This window comes from Chinchilla lanigera, unplaced genomic scaffold (genome assembly GCF_000276665.1).
Source record: "Chinchilla lanigera isolate Chin_1 unplaced genomic scaffold, ChiLan1.0 scaffold00077, whole genome shotgun sequence".
Taxonomy (NCBI): domain Eukaryota; kingdom Metazoa; phylum Chordata; class Mammalia; order Rodentia; family Chinchillidae; genus Chinchilla; species Chinchilla lanigera.
This window is the reverse complement of record NW_004955478.1, coordinates 419512-430095: the sequence shown is the minus strand read 5'-3', so window position 1 is coordinate 430095 and position 10584 is coordinate 419512. Positions and strand designations below refer to the sequence as shown.

Here is a 10584-nt window from a genome sequence, read left to right as displayed (position 1 = left end):
TACTTTGCAAGCCAAGGGAAAAGAATTTATCTGATTTATGATCCCTACTCTTTGATCCAGGAGGCAGAGCTGCACTTTAAAGTTGGTTTTAATGCCTCTGTGTATAATTTAATGAGCTATATTAGCTCTAAACACAGGCTAATCAGCCAGGCATCCTTTACTAAGTGTCTGGGCATTGGGTAGCATTAGCCAGCTGAGACATGTCCAGCCATACCCTGGAGCGGTGCACTGCGGATCACCCCCTGCACACTGTGAGGTCTGCAGCCAGCTGCCCGTGCTTTGCACTCGGCTCCAGGATACCTGCTGCACCTGTCAGTCAAGGTGTGCTCATGTTCCAGGTGTGCCTCTCAGTTAAGGCAGAATGTTGAAGCATTAACCACCTTGTTCTCCCTTCTGATTTAAATTACCCCAGGCATTAAGTGAGAGCTGACTGCATGTCTCTTCTCCAGAGAACACGTTCTGCAGAGGTAAGGATACTTCAGAAAGGAAGACCGCTTACACACCCAACCCCTCAAGGATATCCTGCCTGAAGAACATCTTTGTGGTTGAAACCAAAAGAAAGCAATGTGGGACCAGGCCAGAAAGAAAAAGAAGCGGTTCCGCTTGGTCTACAGGCTGCCCTTGGCTGGCTGAGAGTTGATAATTCAGGGAAGGCCAACTGCTGAAGGAACAGGTTGGCTCAAGCTGATCGATTAAAAAGGGAAAGTGGGCAGATAGGAAGGAGCAGGGTGGGCTTGAAGAAGGGAGGTAGTAACAGTACGGAACCACCAGGTGGCAGCAGCCTCACATTGAGGATAGGCTAGGAACCTCCTGGTCAGAGAGAAACTTCTTAAGTGGGAATTCAGGGAATTTACTTTTTACTATTCTTTTCTGTCACGGTAGCGATGAGGCCACAGGTGGGTGAGAAGAACCTCTTACTTCAGGATGCAATCCAAACAGGGCACGAGGAAGAGGGTAAAAAGACAACTTGTGTCCAGGGCTTTATAGACAAATGTATGCTGAAGACGAGGACTATGACCACTAAATTAGGGGTCTACAAACTGCAAAGGGCTAGAGAGTAAATATTACCAGCTTTCTGGCCTTAATGACATGCAGATTCGTGAAGCGTCCCATATTAAAAAAAAAAAAAAAAAAGAGCTCTGTGAGAATGACTCAGCTCAGCCAAGGTAGTAGTATAGGAAGACCCACAGACAATGTAAACAAACCCATGTGCTATGTTCCAATAAAGCTTTATTCATAAAAGCAGATGTTGGGCCAAATGCGGTCCATGGACTACAGGTAGTTTGCTGATCCCAACATTAAATGAGAAGAAAGTACTATCTGGCCCAGATAGCTGTGCAAGTCAAAAATACGGTAAATACTAAGTGTGCTTTCCATGCCTACTAAGCATCCAAGCTTGGCAACACAGCGTCCCACAGGGTACCTGTTGTTTCCCCAAGGCCACTACCCAGTACTATGACAGGGGATTGACCAGCCCAGGGAAAGATCAAAATCCCAGTGAAAGCAGAGTTCCTACTGAGTGCTCTGCATACCATAAAGTCCTACGTGGAATCATCATACCTGAGGCCCATCTGTCTACCCCAGGCAAGTGCTGGAGTTGCAGTGGCCCTTCTCCAACCCTTGTGTATGCTCCTGTCTCCCTTCTCAGGCCCTTCCACAGAGCCACACGGCTCACCTATGCCTCTTTGGTGTGTGAACTTGAATGTTACCTTTCACACAGCAACAAAACCAGTGGACACTGGCGTCTGGGGGGTCCACGTGTGAAAGCGCTTCCTCTGGCTGATTGTCCCTATTCACAACACACCCTGTCTTCTCACAGCAGCTGAAAGTCAGCTGGGAGAGGGTAGTAAACATTCTGTTCAGGTGCTGGGTTCTTTACACTGGTCCGTCCACCCCCTTCCCCCCCAGATCTTTCCCTCTTAGCCAGATTAATGTCTCAGTCACCTCTGTGGGACATAATCAATGTCCCACACCAGACCACACCGAGTTGTAGCCTCTTGCTGAGGGTTCTTTAGCCTGCCTTGATCACATCCTTCCATCTTCCCATCCATAAAGCACCAGGGAATTCTGTCTCAGGCACACCTGTCATTGGGGCCCCAAACATATCTCGGGGCCTACACTGGCAACTGCATGGAACATACATACCCTGCCCTGTTCATCTCTGCTATCCCAACTGACTGGCCCCGTGCAAATACACACAGCACATTCTATAGTGTAGCCCACAGATGAGCCAAACACTTGCCCTTTGCCTATAGGTCTCATAGATTGTCTGGTTTGTATCAGCCCCATAGAGCTGAGACTGTGCTGATCTTATACTGCCTACAGTTTTAGCGGCTCATGAACAAATTGCATTGGCTATCTTTTCTGGTATTGATTTTCAGTTATATCACCCTGAGGTCAGACAGTGTGGTCTGAATGATATCGATCCTGGGGTATGTATCTTCTCTGCGGCACAGCACTAATCAGTTTTGGAAAACACATGCACTTGAAAATAATGCATTTCTTTCATTCTCTATGTTATTAGTACACATTTACAGTAATAATGATTACATGCCTCATGGGGACTGGTTCATGTCCATAATACATCTTAATTCATTTTTCATCCCTGACCCCTCTCCTCCTTCTATTTCTTGATCCCCTTCCCATCTGAGAAAAATCTATCTCCCTACTTTTATTAGCTATCTTTTATTCTGCACTCTATTTATATGTTGCTTTTTTCATATAAGAGAAACCATGCACTATTTAAGCTTGTATGATTTAAGAATGCATTTTCTAACTGCTGAGCAGGAGCTCTACATAGATCTCCTCTAGATATTCTGTTCAGCTTTTATCTGTATTATCAATAAACATCAGAGAGGACCATTATACTCCCCTTCAGGCGGGTGGCTTTGTCTCTCTCTTTACAGTTTTGACCATTTTCCTTCCAAAGCTTTGAGCTCATGTGGCCAGGGGCATACACAGACGCAGGGTCATCATGTCATTCTGGAATGTCTCTTCCCTTTTATTAAGTACTGACCTTTATTCTCCATATGGTTTCCAGCCTTAAAGTCCACTCTGTCTACTGCTAAAATTGAAACACCTGCTTTCTTTTATTAGCATTTGCTTTCTGGCTTTTTTTCTTTGCACACCTTTGTTTTCAATCTTCCCATGTCATGTCGTGTTTCAGGTGCACGAGAGATAGAATTAGAATTTTAAAATCAAAACCTATGTTTATAAAAACATGAGTCCAATCATCTGACAACTAAATTATTCCACGTTATTTTTGCATCTCTCATCCCAGTGTTTTTCACTCATTCATTCATTCATTCTCTCTCCATCCCATTTCTCCATTAGTACAATTATTCTTTCAGATTCACTAGCATATTCATGAATACCCTCTGTGTTCTTCACCCCAATGGTTAGCAATGGTGTACATGAGTGGCATAACTTGCCCTTGGTATTTTTATTCTGTGAACAGTTTAATGTGGTGTAAAACAGGGATAGGTCAAAGATAATCCAAGGGCCACTGTGGAGGACCACTTGGATGGCTCTTCTTCAAAAAAGAGCAATTATCTCCATTTTGACTAAACCTGGCCCTAACAGAGCTGGCTAGGAATTTCCCTTATCCCATCACTTGGCTCTAGCCAAGGTGCTGATGTGTAGTCTTTGAAGGTCAGCGTCTCCCCACCCCGCATCTCCCAAGAAGCCTATGTGAGACAGGCAGGAGGGAGAGCCATGCTCCACACTGTCAGCTGGGATCCAGCCTCCAGATAAGAGGCTATGACTTCCCAGGGCATAAAAATATTACACATCAGAGCTGAAGCACTGACCCCAAAACATTAGGTACTACCTCAAATTGTGCTATGCAGATTAGTCTTTCTGCATATCCTTCTCTGCATATTGCAGAGGTGATTGCAGGCCTCCTACCTAGCCCAGCTCATGGCACTCACGTATTTCCCACCACTCTCACAGTCACCATCCCCAGGCCACTCTCCTCTTCACAAATTAATAAAACCCAGGTTTGGCCCTGGATGGAGGCCTTTGTTCCAGTTAGCCATCACCCTAGCTGGACTTAGGACCCCCTTGCCTCCCCACTACTACAAATATGCCTTAGTGTCTTTATTCTCCCCATGGGTGGCACTGGAAGTGGTAGATTGGAATTAACTCTCTATAATTGCAATAACTTCCTCTTGGGATTACAAATATAAACTTCCTGGACCGAGATGAGGATGGGGAAAGGCTCTCTATATTTGATGCCCATTGTGGGGCAGTAGGCAGCGCAGCAGCAGAAGCATTATTTTTCTCAGCTGGGTATAGAGAACAAAGCTGAGCATGTGAATGAACTGGAAAAGTTCTGCATTTCTTTAGGAATATCTTACAAAAGCCAAATCAGTTGATTATCTGCAGTTTTTGATAGCAAATTAACTTATTTAGCATTTTTTCCATTTCGTATCATCAGGAGGATTTGTTACAACTTTCCTTTCAACTACAGTAGACCAGTTGGTACTCAAAATGGTACCACCAGATTCCATAATGTTAGGTTCTCAGAATTGGACCCTGCCCAACTCCAAGAGAAAAAAACCATGACAGACCCACCACTCTGTTCAAGCAAGAAGCCCCCACAGCCTGAGAGACCGAAATAATCCTGTTTATCAGGTTGGTTCCCAGGCTTACAGACAACCCGGAACTGTTATCTTGCACTTCCACCAGGTGCTTCCTGCCAGGGGTACCAAACCCACCAAGGGCTGCTGACAAACTTAAAATTTCCCATCTCCCTCAGCAGGACCCCCTCCCCTGCTTAAACTCCCTTTAACAGCATAGCCTCTTCCTTTGTTTGATGCCAACCGCCCTTTTGCCTTTGGCCCAGCCGCACCCGATCTGAAATAAAGGTGGTGTTGTTTGTTTCAATCCTGCCTGTTCTAATGTCTGGGTCGCTTCTCAGGGTTTAGCCTGACACACAAATGATTTATTTATGGCACATTTGACTTCTTCAGAGGCTTCTGAACAGATCTGCTGAAATAGCTCATTTCAAGTTGCATCTCCCTCCAACTTCTCATTCTTTTCTTCCTTGATTTCACCAACCAATTTATCCCAGTTTCTTGTATAATGAGATGCTGATGGATACAGGTTCTCTACATCTGCTAGGAACTGTTTGGACGTAGGCGCGTCTCCCTGCCCCTCTAGTTTTGCCCATCCCACAGTCTCTGGCTTGTTCATTTTAATTTCAGTCTTTGTTGAAAGCACTTTCAACATGCTCTGTTCTGGTATCATAGGAGGAAGCAGTCTCAGTTTCAAACTGTAATCCTCTCCAGAGGGAAGTTTCACCAAAGCAGACAACTCTTTTTCTGAAAACTCCGCATTTACATCATTCTTCTGAACATTCTTAATCATAAGTGTTACAATTACTCAAGACCCTGTTTGATACCAATCATACTTGATTTTTGACTGAGTCCTCCCCCATTCTGTGCTTCTCAACATCTTTTAATCCAGACAATAAAATTAGCATCTGCACTATCTAATTTCTGTCCTTCTGTAAAAGTTTCTAGAACAGCATCCTAGTTTTCCCATGGTATTCACATATCCCTCTTCTCAGCATAGCAGTGGTATTATTGGGCTTGAATTGAGGGAGGTTTTTGCATCAGCATCACCATCACAGTAATTCCCAAGGAAAATGTGACAGTAAGCTCTTGGACAGTAATATGGTCCTTCTTGCATCATCTGGTTTCTGTTCCAAAGCCTTAGTCAGCCCCTCTGATGCTGCCTGGGAGTCCTCATTGATTACTACCCAAGAAAAACCATGGGACTGTTGCTGATCCTGCTACAGCCACCGCCATCCTGAAATTACTACTGCAGCAGCTGAGATTCTACCACCACGGTGACCAGCTCTGCCTCTGCCCAAGGGGGAAACTCATCTGCACTTTTTAAACAAGCGTCATTCTTCTCCAGCAGCCCATTTGAAGAAGGCATGTTTCCATTGTGAGCCCACCCTTTTGTTATGGTTAAGTGAGGGCTCTTTTCTATTTCAATCACTTTATTCACAGGCACTGTGGTAGTACAATTAGAGACTTTTGTAATGGTAATCTGTTGCTGGTCTGCTTTCTTTGCTATGTTATGTTGCAAAGACAGTAGAGCTGCTTTCACTGGGTTATAGGAGTCTACAATATGTGAGTGAATTTTTTTGTTCTTTGGGCTTTAGTTTTCACCTATTTTATCCCAAATTCTGATAGCAAGTGTACTGGTTTGGGGAAAGGAAGGATAGAATTTAGCTATCTGATGGAGTAATCTAAAACCTTGCACTTAGATGGCACACTGATGTCTGTGTCATTTAACAGCTTCATAATCAATAGGCTAAATTCTTTCTCTCCTGCAGATAAAGAATGCGTTTGCCCCATTGTTACCGTTGATGAACAGACTCCTACTTGCTACTTGTGCCTGAGCAGTATAATTAGTAAAATGCTCCACTTTCCTCTAAATTGGTCATGCAAGGTCCAGTGGATTGCCAGCTCCTAATTCTTTTTTTTTTTTTTTTTTTTTTTCCTCCGGTACCGGGAACCGAACTCACGACCTTGCGCTTGCCAGGCAGGCGCTTTTGCCGCTGAGCTAAATCCCCAGGCCCAGCTCCTAATTCTAGATAGTGGTTATTGTGCCAAAAAGGTTGTGCATTCTGGCCAATTGGGCACCAGATATAGAAAGCCCTTCCCCATCCTCATCTCGGTCTGGTAAGTTTATATTTGTAATCCCAAGAGAAACTCTAGAGAGTTAATTCCAATCTACTACTTCCAGTGCAACTCATGGTGAGAATAAAGATACGAAGGCATATTTGTAGTAGTGGGGAGCCAAGGAGGTCCTAAATCCAGCTAGGGTGATGGCTAACTGAATAGAGGTCTCCCCCCAGGGCCAAACCTGGGTTTTATTAATTCATGGTGCGGTGTTATTATAGGCAGCTGAGTTAGATAAAAATATTATAGGCAGTCAGACAGGGCCAGGTCCTCAAAGGGGCCGATATGGAAAACAAGACACTTTGCAAATAAAAATATATTTGCTGCAGGCCAGACCACAAGACAAAAGACTAACTAAATACACCCACAAACCTCCCTAGAGATGGACATCCAGGATTGATATTCTAAATAGGTAGCAATCACCTTGAAGAGTCACTGACCCAAGCCCTTACAGGAAAAGCCCCTGTTCTGTATTTATGCCCCCTTGCTATGTGATTTCCTTCCCCATTTGATCCCAATTTAATCAATTTTCCCTAAACAATTCTTATAGGGTGGCCATAGTTTTGTCCCACCTCATGCCCACCTTGTGATTCCCCTTCTTTCCCCACCTTGGACCTGCCTCACCTCGTGGTTTTGCTCTATAAAATCCCTAGGTTGCCAAATCCTTGGCAACCCACTCGGGCACCCTTCTGTCTCTCTCTTGGATGAAAGATTTCTTTCCCACAATAAATATATCCTGCTTTTACCCTCCGTTGTTCCTAAAATTCATTCTTCAACTTTAAAAACCACAAACTTGTCCCAGATACAGGTCAAGCTGGGAGTTTTTCCCCTATACCAGTGTGGTGCAGGTCTAGCGTGAAGAGAGGAGTGGCTTGGGATGAGTGACTGTGAGAGTGGTGGGAAATACGTGAGTGCCATGAGCTGGGCTAGGTAGGAGGCCTTCAATCACCTCTGCAATGTGCAGAGAAGGATATGCAGAAAGACTAATCTGCATAGCACAATTTGAGGTAGTATCTAATGTTTTGGGGTCAGTGCTTCAGCTCTGATGTGTAATATTTTTATGCCCTGGGAAGTCATAGCCTCTTATCTGGAGGCTGGATCCCAGCTGACCATGTGGAGCATGGCTCTCCCTCCTGCCTGTCTCACATAGGCTTCTTGGGAGATGCGGGGTGGGGAGACACTGACCTCCAAAGACTACACATCAGCACCTTGGCTAGAGCCAAGTGATGGGATAAGGGAAATTCCTAGCCAGCTCTGTACATATCAATACATGGAAATAGGGCCAGGTTTAGTCAAAATGGAGATAATTGCTCTTCTTTGAGGAAGAGTCATCCAGGTGGTCCTCCATCAGCCACTGCCTGTTCTGGTGAATAAACTTATCTGGGGCCCAGCCACTCCCACGATTTATGAATTGTCTGTGGCAACTTTAGCATTTCTACCACAGCCTTAAGTAGTTATGTCAGAGATATGTTCCTCAAGCACTGGGGACTATAGGCAAAAGTGGCCAGCTTCTGCCCTAGAATGGCAGTCATGTCCCCACGCACTGTGAGACAGCAGTGCCCAGTCTTCTGCTTTCACCCAGAAGTCTCCTGTAGGTCTACCATTTCCAGGTAGGCGCAGTCTTCCTTTACTGTTATTTTAGGTTTTCCCAGCTGCCAGTGCTCAGAAGGAAAGCATGTCTACATGATGATCTGATGATATTTATTATCTTGATCGTGAATCCCATTTCAGTCTGAACAAGTCTTTTCCATTCCTGAAAGACTCTCCTCTGTAATGCTTTAATATTGTCCTCATTTTTCTTATTCTCTCCCTTGGTGATTCTTATTACTTAATATTGAATTTATCATTCTATTTTCTGGGTCTCTTAATTTACTTTTCATAGCTTCCATCTTGTTTTCTCTGTATGCTGCATTCTGAGTGATTTTTCTCAGTTCAATCATCCACTTTATTAATTCTACCTTCAGTTATACCTTTTCAGTAAACTGTGCCATTGAGTTTTTGTTTTAATGTGTCCATTTTTCATTTTAACAAGTTCTAGGTGATTGTTTTTTTCAAATCTGCCTGTTCTTTACTAAAGCTGTTATATTTTATTGTTGTAATTTCTTTTCCTTATGAAGTATTAAACAGCACTCTCATTTCTGCAGCTTTGTGTAGGTTTTTAAAGAAGAAACCTTTATTTATTTCATATTAGATTTAAGTATACAGAAAAGTTCCAAGATAGTACACACAGTTCTTGTATATCCTGCAGCTACTTCCCTTAAATATTTTACATATAGTGATGTGTTTGTCACAACCAAGAAAGCAATACTGGTACACTATTATTAACTACACTCCACAGTGTTTTCGGATCACACCAGGTCCTCCCTGAAGTCTCTTTTCTGTAGCAAGATGTTATGCAGGAAAGCACCTTCAATCTAGTCTTTTTAGCCCTCTCTGGACTATGACTTTCTCATAGTCTTTGTTTTTGATGATGTTGACAGTTGTAATGAAGCTAGTCATATATGTTGTTCCTCAATTTGGCTTTGACTGATATCTTTCTCACATAGTCTTATTATATCTTTGGCTTTGTAATTGCTATCTTTCCTCAATGATTTTTTTTTTGCCTTATGCAGTGTGTCCCTATTTGATGTTTTTATTTTAGTAGAATCTTATCTATATTTAAGAGCCCCCTTCTTTGCTCTCCAGTCCCTAGTGTGCCTGATCAGTGGGAGGATTTGTCAGAGAAGGTTTATGTTGGCTTTGGCAAAAGCCTAGAAAATTTCTATTACCCTAGAACATTTATTATGTTAATCTCTTTATTAGGGGTTTCTGGGATGAGATAGAGGACATGACTTTGTACCCTTAAAGATTTATGTGGTGTGGTGCAGGTCTAGTGTGTTGATATCTTGCGGATGACTTACACCAGCATTTACCCCTTCTTTCTGTCCAAGATCCTGGGGAGAGACACATTACACGTGCAGGTTCTTGGACCAGATTTACAGACCTGTTCATACATAAGTGGCACCCTCAAGCCCTAGTGGTCATGCCAGGACTGTTTTAATTCCCTGACATTCATGGTCGGAGACACGTCTCCATCCCCTTAAACCTGTATTTGCCACCCTCCCTTTGTTTCCTCCCTGTGCCACAAGCATTGGTATTTTTTTTTCTCCTTATCCCCGGGCTGTGTGCTAAAAGCCATTTTTGTTCCTGGGTTTGTTTACAGTAGGCCATTGACACCAGCTGAGTTACCATGCTACTGGAAGTTCTAGTGGAAAATTTTAAGTTTCCAGAAAGAGTTATGTCACACAAATCGTGCTGTCTGCAGTGACTACCAGTGTTTAAGGGGCACCTAGTGGTACTTACTAAGAATGAATGAATGAATGAATGAATAGCAAGATAGCTCAGAAGAAGGCTAAACATCTGCAGCCAGGTGAGCTCCTAACCAAAACTCTGAATGAGGCTGGGAGATTCCAAGTAGGCAGGGAGCAGATGCAGGGTCTCCCTGCTTGGTGTTCTAGGTCCCAGTGGTCATGCCTCCAGCTGGCCTGTTCAACCCCAAGGACACCAGGATTTCACCAGCAACTCACCCCATCAGGGCTTCTCTCTTACTTTCATCATCTTACAGTTTGGCTGCCATCTTCATCTCTTCCACAGAGAGTGGGCAGAGAGCAAGTGGGAGTGCACTTCACACCAGTGACTGAGCAGAAGTCTCATGCTAGAGCTGCAGATGGTGACCTAAGGCCAGCCCCTGCCTCAGAGAATACCACCTATCTCCTGCTGCCTCCTGAGGGGCCTCCCTCTCCAGACCCCACAGATGGGCACCGGACCCAGATCCCCAGCGTGATGAGACTTCACCATATGAGCAGGTACCTCACTGGTGCCGAATGCCTCTTGGTTGAGTGCTCTG

The 10584-nt window shown here is 44.0% G+C and overlaps 1 protein-coding gene and 1 pseudogene across 6 annotated transcripts in view; both read right to left on the bottom strand.

Annotated features, from left to right (window-relative positions):
- The window catches only part of Slc39a11 (solute carrier family 39, member 11), a 365832-nt gene that overhangs the window by 59609 nt on the left and 295639 nt on the right, over positions 1-10584 (bottom strand). The gene's annotated exons all lie outside the window — the stretch shown is intronic.
- On the bottom strand, positions 4410-5946 carry LOC106146410 (annotated as a pseudogene).